Genomic DNA, 13,198 nt, shown 5'->3' with positions numbered 1-13,198 from the left:
ACTATCAGTATAATTAAGCAACATGCATTTGTACATGTTTTATCTAAGTGAATATTCCATAAATTATATTACATTGTCGGGCTCTATACATGCTCTGCAAAACATATATTTGCTTTATATATATGACATGAAAATGGTATCAAATTCGCCCCACCCACACAATTATCGGGCCCATTTATATTGTCAATGCTCATGTGCATCATTACCGCCATCGCTAACATTATTGTCAGCAAGCAATCAACCACAGCAAAGCAAACTGCAACTGACATAATTAGCCCGCTCCGAGCAACAGTCGCAATATTAATGGTTTTGCGGTATTGGCAAACACAGTCAACCCTTGAACAAACAATCTAGATACTAATTTATTTTCTATGTAAAAACACATACATACATACATATATATCATCATTTTCCAAGCAAATAGTTAGCATCACGGAATGTGACTTAAGTCGTAAAAGATATCTTTTGATAAAGTAACATGTAAAAGCATGTAGGTAATATGTTGAAATGAAAAAAACCTTATAAAAAGTATACAATTTTTACAAAACTACTTTTTTTTAATTTCGTCTTACTTCTCCGATTCCAATCGATTAAAAGCAATGTTTTATTGGAGAGTATCTTGATTTAAGTATGTCATTGATACTGATGTGTTGATAAACCGTATATAAAGCACCAGCGATAATATTTGTATTTTTATATGCCATAATATTTAAAACTATAATCATAATATAATAATAAATTATAAATCAATTGCACAAAGCTCTTGTGATTTTTGATACTCTTATATTTAACATGGAATGCTCGACAATCACAAGATATTTTTTATTAATAATAATGATATCGCAAAAGACGTCTTCCTCTGCGAACAAATCTGGTTAATTTTTACATCTCCACAAAAGCCACAAATTGCCACAATTTGAGCAAACGTCACAAACACAAATCCATCTCGACGGAATTCGTCTGCAAATTGTTTGTACTCTGATGCCGAAGGTAGAATTCCGAAATACTGTTTGTCATTCCGCCTGCACGCAACTTCTATTTGGCACCCTTGAAGCTAGAGACAGAGATTGGGGTCCTTCTATGCAGGGGGGTTGGGAAATCGATTTGTACACCCATAAAAATCGGAAAAGCCTCTGTCATCCTCAGTTTTTGCGTTAGAGTCACTCAACTTGGGAAGTTGATTGCTCCCTAGCTCCTCCAAAGCTTTAATAAAAAGGCAACTCCAACCACAAATCTATAATTGCTATACTTTTAGTGGTAATGGCTAATTCATTTCGCTCATTGAGAATATTATTTCATATGCACTAAATTGAAAACAATTATCGACAAACTGTTTGATTATTATTATATTTTTTTTTTTTGTCTTTTTTCTTTACTTATTTATTGGTTTATTCCAAGCAAAGCTCTTAAATAAATGTTCCGCTTCCTTATACACAACTTAAATATAGAAAAAAAACGGGACAATCTCGGGAATTAGTCTTGCTCATATTAAAATTTAATTGTAAATTTAAAGAAGATTAAACGGCTTTGTTGCACACGCCAAATTTTGAAAGCTTTGCTACCCGAATCCGCAATCTAAGCTTTATTATAAGATTAAATAGGATTAAATACGTTTATAGTGTGGAGATAAAATGCCGAGAACTAAATTGTATTAGGACGTTCAAAATATTTTTTTGTGATTTTAAGTTTTACGCAAATAGTATTTCTAAGTTTTCGATTTCACGTCTTGCAGCAAACTCCAATTTCCAATCTCCAATCTCGATCCCACAACTTAAAACTCATAAGTGCCAACTTGAGTTCCTCTTTATATTTATGTATATAAAAGTATTTTATAAAGCCCACACAAGAGTATTGAAGATTTCACATTTTGGCTGTTTATATATTTGAGTAGTTTTTTTAATTATTTTTTTTTTTTTTTTGTAGTTATGCAAAACTCAAATCAACACTTGCTTTAAATGTATTTTTCATCAAAATAAAAAGTCTTAAAAATGTTTGAACAACATTGCGATCCAGCTTAAAGTTTCTCAAGAAGAGTCAGTGGCAATTCAGTATTTACCAAAATTTATTTATTATTTATTATTATAAATTGTCGATATACATTTTAATTTATTCAAAGATTTTATTTGTGCAATCCATAATCGGGACAAGCAATGAGTAATTTTATAGCCATGGAACTAATCAGTTGTTGTGATGATTCACAGACCATAAGGAAGTAATAAATTATCCGCAAAATATCTTTATAATCTCGTTGGCATTAGTTTAAAAAAAAATCTGCTGCTTTTCATATGAAATTTAGTATTTACTTTTGAAAGCGGTAGTTCCATGAGGACCGCTTTTAAAATGGAAAATTATTGCGCTTTCACAAATTGGAGCACCAAATACAAATGGAAAGGGAGACATTTTGCATAACAGCAAATTTAAGTACGCAAATTAAGGTATGCTTCTATATATTTCCATGTCTATTCAAGAACCAACTGCAATATTTACAAGCTATTATAAATTGTCACATTCTCGTGCCTCTTTTGTTTTTTCGGCACCAAAATTTTAAGCCGATTGTGGGCAGTGCCAGACCTGGCCAAAACTAAACTGCAGAGTAGGTTATTAACGCTCATCTCTAACAACTACGCTTCGCTGACCAAGCGCGCGCTTGCAGTGCATATATATATATATATATATATGCATATGTATGTAAATGTTAATGTATGTGCCTGCTTTTGGTTTATTTATACATACTTGTAAATGTGCATAATTGTCGCTTGCGGATAAGAAAAAAAAATAATTGAGAAAACTATATATAATATATGCACATGGGAAAATGCGCAATGAAAATTCGCAACATGAAAACAAATAATAAAAAAAAAACAACACATAATGTGTAAAAATTAAAAACCTGACGACAGAATTAAAATAGCCCAAAGCAGAAGCATTAGATCCAATTAAAAATTGAGTACTCGCCTCAAACACCCAAGAACTATGTAACAAAATAAAATGTTATATTTCAAGAAGGGTTTGTTAACAATAAACAGTGATGCAGAGAACATTTGACGAAAAATATGAAAACATGATAATTCAGTTAGCCCTAACAGTGAAATAAAAAGACTTTAGTAGTCATAAATAATTTCCATTTCCATAAAACTTTTACTAGCGCTCACTCTGTTGTTGCCTGTCCCCTGGCAATTAATCAACTTTATCAGCTTATGTCAGCTAAACCCATGAAAGCCTCAGAAAAGTTGAGGTTCACAGCTGCATCCATGGAATTTCACCACTAATCCAGTTAAATGCTAATTACCCATTTGAAAAGTGGCAGTGCCAAAGCCTGACAAAGTCAACATAAACGTCGCATTTGCCACTTTTTTTTAACAAATTGGCTTGGTCATGTTAAAAGTACTCGACTCGACTTTACATAAATATATTGTTCTCCAACCAGCTTTGGAATGCACATAAAAATTGGAGTGATCTTAACTTATAGAAAAACGCAATTGTTTTTTCTACAATATAATACAATCTTTACTTTAGTTATAGAAAAACTGTATTAGGTTTTCGGCTAACCACATAACTTAAGTAAACTAAAACCTTTGTAATTATTTACAAATATGATTCCATAACGTCAAAATGAAAGAAATTAAAATTCAATTACCTATATATGTTCTGCGTTTAATTATAATAGTTAAATAATTTCAATAGATAATAATAAATAAATAATAAATGCATTCTTAAAAACCCATTTTAAATAATGTTTAAATAGAACCTTAAGTTTCTTATAGAAATTAAAATATTTTATACGCAAACTGTATACAAATTTTAAATACTCTTTTTCATATTTTTCCCTTGACCTTATAAATATTTTACATTTAGCAGGTATACAAGTCTCTTTGTTAAGCCCTAAATGCTGCCACCAAATTATTACAAAATAAAAATTAATTTAAGCATAGACTGCAAATGATATAAATATGTGGCTGCTTAGCTCTGAAATGTTCCAATGGGTCACGCATATGTATGTATATATGTATGTAAGTATGTTAATGTAAATGTAAATGTAATTATATTAGAAATATGTGAATACATACACATGTAAGCATGATTTATGGTAGTGTTTCCGAAATCAGAACTGAGCCGAGCTGAGCTCTAATGACCAAAGTCGTTTTGTCTATCGATTGGTGGAAGGTCCACATGTGAGGTTCAAGGCCTCAAGCAACACGTGAGCCACATAAGAGAAAACTTAGCCACTTTTGCTTTTATTCGATTTTCAGAGCCGGCACAAAATTTATGTAAATATGTATCTAAGAGTGCAAACACAAAGGCAGACATATTACCAGCTTGTATATATATATATATATACATCTTCGTATTGTGCTAGATATCATTAAATTGATAAATCGTTAGACGTTGGCATTCATTAGATCTGACCTCAAAACAGAAGCTAAGTGAATACTGGCGACGTTCATTTTAGTTCAGCTAACTGTAAATGTTCTTTAACATGTATTTATTACCTAAACGCATACATTATCAAAGCATTCAAAATATCTCACACTATTGATTTCTTTAGATTAGCATTGTATGTTTTTTTTTTTTAAATTTATTTCTTTATTTCTTTTCGCCTTTTGATCTCGGCAACTATGTCAAAATGCCGCAAATTGCCACATCCAAATACAAATATAAAATCACATCTGTTCACATCTTAAGCACTGAATTAATTTGGGGCAATGCTAGTTTAAGAAGCCCATTAACATATTTATTGTGCGGACATTAGGTAAATTTAATTCTCCATTGAATTAAGTGAAGAACAGAAAGATGATCATGATAGATGAAGAACTCTAGTGTTGAGGGAATGTAAAAGCAAATAATACACATTAAAAATAGTGTTTTGCATCAAATGATATTTCGGGAATATTAAAAAAAAAATTATAAAAGAATTCTTATTTTCCACTAAAAGCTTGGAGATCGGAAATTAGTAAAATATAATTTGAAGAACTATTTAGATAAGTTTGATTAACTATTTAGTTAAATTAGATTCGATTTATTTAGCTTGCAATGCTTATTTAATATTAAATTGTGTATCCATGTATTTCAACTTAATTTCTGATTTGTTGAATATGGCGTGGATATCGTGACTGATGCCAATAAGGGTCTGGCTCTCGGCAAAACTCATCAGAACATCTGTCTTTTGGCCATGAAACCTGTCCTCCTTTGTGTAGAAAAAGCCTTCTTTACATTACGAATTTTGTCTCAGTCAACGTGATTCAAGAAATGTGATTAACATACATAAATACTTATGCGAACACACACTTATACTGCAAATAACACTGAGTGAATATATTGCAGAAGATACATACATTTACATTTACATATTATGTGCTGTCGTCTGTGAATGCACAACAGAAAAATATATTATGCATAAGACACAGGATAAATAATTAAGAGTGCTCTTGGCGAGAATAACTGACTTGGGGTACCCAAAGTACGAAATTTGACTTACACACAAAAAGAAGAATAATTGGTGAAATAAATAGAATTTTTATACCCGAAACCCATTAAGAATCGAAATTTATTTTACATTTAATTCACTGAGTTGTACTTGAATTTATTATTACAATAATAGCAACTGAGCAAGAACCGAACAAACCAAACAACTAAAAAATCGATTTAACAATTGCCTAACGAACACAAATTTCAGACACGTATGTGCACGCTCCTCGCTCCGGCTCCGGCTCCGGCTCTGGCTCCCGTTCCTATCCCCATCAGCAGTTGGCCAATATGGCCAAGTAGGAGCAACTTTAACTATTTTTGTACGGCCCCCAATAACTATGCCGAGTTGTTGAAGCCAAACAAATAATAACCCAACCACAACCACAACTACGACAAAAGCTTAATGAAGTCATCGGGCACATAAAATAAATTCCAGATCAGTGCTTTCTACTTTACACGCTGAGGCTAAAATAGAAATTTTGTTTAATGTGCATCCACAGTTAAGAAGCATATGGCGCTGAGCTCAAGTCTAAAAATATATATACAATAACAGCGAATGATGCCGCAACAGGCTCAAAACAGGCTGTTGCCAGTTGAAAGCAAATTTTATTTCCAAATAACCAACATGCCACAGTTAAGGGCATGTTAGAAACAAGCAACAAATGCAGTTGGTTCCATTTTTGGGGCCGTCTGAATGTAATATAAGCTAGTTATCTACAAGTGACATGCGAGCCAGAAACTAACGTCGAAAGTGAAACCCTTATCACGTTCCATCGTCCACTTAAAATGTAAATTACAATAAAACATGTAACAATGCAATATCTTATCTCTCATTCTGTCCATCTCAATGTGGCCAAATGGGTCAAGGATTTTGTTCAATTTCACTGCTCAAACAGCTGCCGCTAATGCGTCGGGTAACAATGCAATAATAATGAGTCAAATGTAACCAAATATAAATATCTATTTAGTAGATAGTTGTGGTAATTTGATATGCATTTATTTGGTAGCTACTCAGTTTATCTTTTTTAAACAATAATAATAAATAGTAACTTTCAGAGGTAAAATACTGGAAATTCCTTGTCTTCCGCAGACTTACACATGTTAAAAAAATAAATAATCTGTCCATAAATATTATTGCATAATTTTTCGCATAACACAGCAAGAGTATTAAGTACTCGCTTCTATCTTTTTTTTACGTATTTCATTTAAAGTCACGCAAGTTTTAAATATTCAAATTATTTACGTAACACAAGCGCAGGCTTTTCGTGATTTTTCAAAACTTCTGTCACGTTATAGGAACACCTTGAACTTGACAATAAACACAATTCCCACATACTAAAAACAAACAAAAAAAATGTCGAGTCGCAATAGAGAAAAGCGGTGAATTGCGTGACTCTAATAACTGTTTAGAGCCCATTCCCAAACTAAACTGGAACTTTGTAAGATAGTATGCTAGGGGAATACCGAAACTGGGTCAAAGTTCTAGCATGTACAAAGAGCTTGAACCATTTTGTAAGCAGAATGCAACGAGGGATAGCCAAAATGCGAAATCAAATCAAGGTGAATAATTGCCGGTAAATGCAAGCCATGGAACATGTCAATCAATGTCAACTGGGGAAGGCAACAAGCATTGTTGAGTGGCAAAAGAGAAAGGCAGAAAGTCGCCAAGTCAGAGAGCAACATAAGGCAAAGACACACACACAAAAAGACCCACAGGGGAGATGCTTTCATTTGCAACTGAATTGCAGAAATATTCAAGTTTTCTACTCGGTTTGTTTATTTAATTTTTAATATTTGACGTCATTACACAGACAGTCTCTTTGCGGAGGCAACAGCAACCGAACCGAACAGCCAAGATTCGAATGCCTCTCGGAAACTTCATTAATAACACACTAAGCGACGCTGAAATGAAGTGAGAATCCACCTTTGACATATTCCATCAGACAAAACAAACCGAAACAAGTCCAGAACAGACGCCTCTCCCCAACTGACCCAAGGCGAGCAAGTATCTTATACTGTCCACAAAGATTCAGCCGGCAACATTTGGTATACTCTTGCATTAGGTATTATTCTCTACTCACTCAGCTAGAGTCACCTGTCCTTGGGCTCAGATATTTCAAGTTTTTTATTGCATGATAGGTTTTGGAAAAATATAATGATCTAGCTGAGCTGATGAGTACAGTTCTTGAATGCTATGTGAAAATACACTGGGTTAATAGCATTCATTAAATATACATTTTTGATTATTCATATTACTATTTATTAGTATTCAAATTACTGTAATTATTTGTATTATCATCGTGGCTAGTAAAATAACAGCACTATGTGATCAATAGGCATTGGGCATTGTTTCTTCAATATATACCCTAAGTTATCTATTCTCTCCTTTCATTGTTTTCCCCATCGTTCTTTGTGAGCTGTGCCAACGCTATAAATTTATTGTTCTCTGTGCCTTTAGAGCCTGGCTTTTGACAGGCTACCCAAATCATACTGAACCGTACCGAATGTGCTGTCGGCAGCTGATGAGGCCAAGAGAAAGAGAGCTGAAATCAGGGCTTTTAGCTGACATGTGAAATTATTATAGAGCATGGACTTATTCCGGCAGCTAGCAGTATATAAATGAAACAAAGGCATCAAAGAGCAGCTCACATTTATTGAGTGCAATACTATCTAAAATGGTTATGAGCCGAGTAATTAGATACACTTTTCAAGGTGCATTAAATGGCATCAAATTTCTAGTTTCTGTTGTGCGATTTATTACTTTTTGGCAAATACTAAAAACAACATTTGTATACAAGTAACATATATGCAACCAACTATCCCATTTATTGATTGTGGTGATTTTATAGAAATTTTAGATTTTTGGAGGCGTGGTAGCTGCAATATGGGCGTGATGAAAAAATGCATTAACCGATCTGCAGAAGGTTACCAAGAATATACTTTCTAAATTTGGTTTCTCTCGTCGGAAATGCAGTATAAAAATAAAACATTTCTTAATGAAATTTAACAATTTATAAATATGACACAAAACAGAAGTTGGCTTTATTTCAACATATTCTGAGATTGGACAAATTGTTGCAACAATTTGTGCAAATCGAATTTAAATTGATAAACCATTAAACTTAAACACACAAGTCAGCAATACTTGCAATGTTTACAAAAGCCCTTGTCAGCTAAGTACCAAGTGGAGCAGTTGCAATATGCAGCGTCTTAATGTTTGCTCCGCCTCTTAAGCTTTTGTTGACTTTTCAGCATTTCGAGTGCGGGCTGAGCTACTTAATGACTTATCGCAGTCATTATGCCTCGTTGCTGTCTTTGGGCTGGCTTGAGTTGTGGCTAAAGTTAAGAAAGCCTAAACTGAAAGATGCTCAAGTGCCACAGGGATACCAGCCAAGTGCAATGCTACTTGCAATCCCGAGTTTTGCACAGCTTTCTGGCCAGCCCATAACACTTTCAGCCAGAACTATGACTTCCCTTCCCCCCTCCACACACACACACACACACACGCTATGCTTAGCAAACCGTTTCCCTTTGCATGCACAACTAAAATGCAATTAAAAACAAGTAAGACTGCTGTAGTGGAGTGAGCACGACTACGATATACCCTGAACCCAGCTGTTAAGCATATTAGTTTTATTGGTAAATTTCTCCTTAACATGTTTTGCACACAAACCTGAGCAGGTCTGCAAGTGCATTGAAGAGGCACTGAAGAGAACAAAAAAAAACGAATGCAGCGCATACTTTTATTAGGAAGCCCGAACTGATCCTATGCACGCATACATACATACGTATGTGCAGGCAATTGTAGGTAACGGGACTTTGCAGAATACACACAAAAATATATTGATGCTCGCGTCGATTATCGCGCCATCTCTTTCTCACACATGCGATCGCATATTTATGCATACGGAAAATGCTTGCGGCTTTAATATTATATACTTGTGACTGTAACTTGGGCCCTTCTTATCCGATCTTGTTGAAAAATGAGTAACTGATCAATAATATGCATATGCACATTATATATGAATTAGAAGAATCTGCCTTTAAAATTGTAGCATTTATTGCTATCGGATATCGAAGTGCATCGATATTCAAGAAACGGAGGCAGTTATCGATAAAAATGAAGAAAACTTGATCTGCGCAGGGTATATGAGAACCAATATTCCAAATTTGAAGTCTCTAACTCTTATTGTCTCTGAGATCCGCGTGTTCATACAGATGGACCGACAGACGGACAAGGCTATATCGACTCGGCTGTTGACCCTGATCAAGAATATCGGAGATGCTTCCTTCCACCTGTTACATACATTTGCACAAAACCATTATACTCTTGTTACCCATTTTTAATGGATTCAGAGTATAATAACCAAAAACTAGTTCTGAGCAACTCACACACTGCAAGCTGAGCGCATAAAAGAGCATCACATTTCGAAATTTTGTTCTTGTGATTCTGTGAACCCATTAAAAATGTGTAAAAAGTTTGTAGCAGGCAGAAGCAAGCATATAAATTCTGGATAAGCCTCAGCAGCCGAGATTTAGCTATTTCCGTCTGTCTGCTACTATCTCGATTATTTATTAAGCAAAAACAAAACAAACATTTTTTTAAATATATTTAAATATTTTAGTGAGTAAGTTTTGCACGTTTTTAATTTTGTTTATTATTACTTTGGTTTTTTGAAACTTTAAGACTAAAAAGAAAACACGTTCTGCAATACATTAATAATAATCATAATAATAAACAAAAAACTATACAAAAATCATCACATATCTTTTTTAATAGTTTACCTCATCATTTAATTTTAGCTCATTTAGCCAGATAAAATCATAAATAATTTGATCAGTAATCCTCAGTAATTAAACAAAATCTCAGGCATATGAGATCATTTTTTTGCAAAATTCTCGGAAATTAAATAAAACAACTGAAGAACACATATATTCTTGAGACTGGAAATACCAAAACTTAAATTTTAATGTGCGAAATCTTTTTATTATGAGAAAAAAATATTGCTCCGAAATATTCATCTATTGAATTTTATAATTGAAGAACTTCATTTAATGTATTCATATATTCAAAAGAGTTACATCAAATTTAATAAATTGTGCATTTAAAATAATAAATATTCAAGTCTATAAAGTATCATAAAGTCAAGTCTATCAATAATAAAATGCTTAGTTTTAATCGGTGAATCTTGAAAACGCTATGCAAAGCAAAGATAATTAAAGTCAGCGCTTGGTTATCAGAAAAACCAGTTTTGAGTGCCCAAGAGGAGACTGTCATCCTGCTGCAGGAATGGGGAACCGGGACCGGGGACCGGGGACTGGGACTCCCAGAACGGGGGCATCAATGTCGCCCAGAGCAATAACAATAATGCCGCCTCCACTCAGAATCCAAGCACATGTATATAGTCATTGCCACACCTCTCGGATATCGGAAAGGTGCGGGGCAGCATGGGTCGCATGGCTTCATAATGCAGCTGCTATATATTTGATTGTCATGTACGTGCAATTTATGAGTTGCCTTTCTCCCACTCCCTTTCAACCGATGCACTCTATTTTAGCTCTTAGCCAAATTACTCCAATTGCAATTGCCATTCGACCTGCCTGGCCAGGAGAGGAGCCGGATGCGTTCCTAGCGTAGCCGCACCCAACGCTTTGACACTTCATTTCACTTTACTTAAAAAGTTTTATTTGCCAGCTCTCTTTTTGTTCACTTAGCTGGAATTCAGTTAGGTTTTGCTCTGTTTGCCACTCCTATTCCCAGCGGTTCTGATTTACTTATTTATGAAATGCGTCGGAGCAGTTTCTCTGCCCTTCCCAATGCGAATTAAATTGTACATGAACTGGGAATTAGATTGTGTGAGATTAAATATTTGATTGTTATGCTTAAACCAATTGCCGAGTTATCTGAACAAGATTAAGAGATTGATATTATCATAGCATGCTAAGCAAAACCAAAATTAGTAAGAATACTCTAGGGAATACCCTCAGTTATCTTATCTTCGATATTTCAATTGTGCAATTATTTGCTAGTATACTCTGCTGCACAAGTAAAGGAGGGGAAGTTGCGTTTTAAATTACGCCCACAAATTAATTAAAAACAATCATAAATTCAATTGGAAGGTCTTGTAAAAAACAAAAAAACAAAAAAAAAGAATGGCCAAATTGAGAGCTGCAATTGTATCTGCAACTGTGCCCATCTCTGATCTGGGACGGGACCAGGTCTGGGAGCGAACCTCAAAGCCAAAGCGCAACGACCGGAGCTTGTGTTGTTGTTTATGGAGTTGCAAATGCAACATGGTGAAAGGGTAGCCCACCATCACGCGCGTTGCACGTTGCACGTTATTTGGAGCGAGACAGGCGATAAATTGCAGGGCACCGCTGCCTGCAAGCCGACTCCCTGTGACAAATGGCGAGCGAGTGAAAGGCAGTGGATGGATAATTGGAAAGTGGAGCCAGCAAACCAATTGGCTTTATTCGATTTGATCAAAATGAAAATGATATTTAAGTTCTTCATACAACAATCGATGAGTTAATTGATATTTTTCATTTTTAATTATAAAAATAAGATGATCAAATTGAACAAAATACTTTTGCAGACATAAAAATAAGAACGCTAGTCGACAGATTGTTGTAATATCTTTGATTTAATATGAAAATACGTTTTAATTAGCAACTTTTAAGTTCTTACAAAACAAATATACCTCAACTTCATAACACTCTTTATAAATGTTTTTAATGTGCAAAAAATATAAAAGTGATGACTTTGTGTTTGAAGCTATGTATTTGACTTACAGCGATGTGATCAAATTTAAAGAGCAAATGTGTAAGAAGAGAGTTTTGATGAAATACGTTGAAAAACAAGAAAATTGCTAATGCTTGAATTCATCTTTGACAGGTTTATGGTATAGTAATCCGAGCCTAACAAATTACAATAGATAGAAATGACTTCGACTCAGCTAAAAGTGGTGCATCAAAAGCGTAGAGTATAAAATCAATTTGAGCACATTGATTATTATTATTATTAGTATTATTGCAACTATCGCGAGGTGCAAAAAAAAAAAACAGAAGAAAAAGAAGAAAACTAAAACTCATTTGGCGTATCTTACGGACTACAAAATGTACGCAATTTACATAAGAACGCAGACACACGTCCATGTTGCGAGAACACATAATATATAGATATATATATATATATATATATCTACAGCATGTAGTTGTATTGTGCGAATGCCATTGTCCGGATTAGAGCCAAAGCATGGCAAACAATGAAAATAAGCTAGAAGACAGAATACAGAAGAAGAATGCAGCTAGAGGCGCATCGCGGCACTCGCAGCGCCACACAAAGGTGCCACGTAGAAAATTGCATAAGAATATAACTAATTTAAACAACCTGCAGATACCGCAGCACCAGCACCAGTACCAGCACCAGCACCAGCTGCACCAACAAAACCGCCCAACGAGCGAAGCCAATACAAATTATACAATGGCCACGGCCAGAAAGAGGCTAAGAGGGGCGGCACAATTGGCAGTGATCCACCCCACAGGCGCCCAAATTTATCAATAGTAGATAAATGCATTGACGTCGAACTAAAGCTGATTGTATTGTATTTCGCTGCACTTACTCGCATTGTGTGCAAACTGCAGTCTGAAAGCTTTAAGATTGCATCTGGCAAGTGACTGAGCTGAGCGTAATATGTACAAAATAAGTTGCAGCTAATATTTCCGAATATTG

The 13,198-nt window shown here is 34.6% G+C and overlaps 1 protein-coding gene across 1 annotated transcript in view; it reads right to left on the bottom strand.

Moving 5' to 3' along the window:
* The window catches only part of LOC6566470 (carbohydrate sulfotransferase 4), a 32,923-nt gene that overhangs the window by 1,333 nt on the left and 18,392 nt on the right, over window positions 1-13,198 (bottom strand). The window lies entirely within an intron of this gene.

This window comes from Drosophila grimshawi, unplaced genomic scaffold, assembly GCF_018153295.1.
Source record: "Drosophila grimshawi isolate 15287-2541.00 unplaced genomic scaffold, ASM1815329v1 contig_1377, whole genome shotgun sequence".
In the NCBI taxonomy this organism is placed as follows: domain Eukaryota; kingdom Metazoa; phylum Arthropoda; class Insecta; order Diptera; family Drosophilidae; genus Drosophila; species Drosophila grimshawi.
Note: the sequence above shows the minus strand (reverse complement) of the source record. Positions and strands in the feature narration are given on the sequence as shown.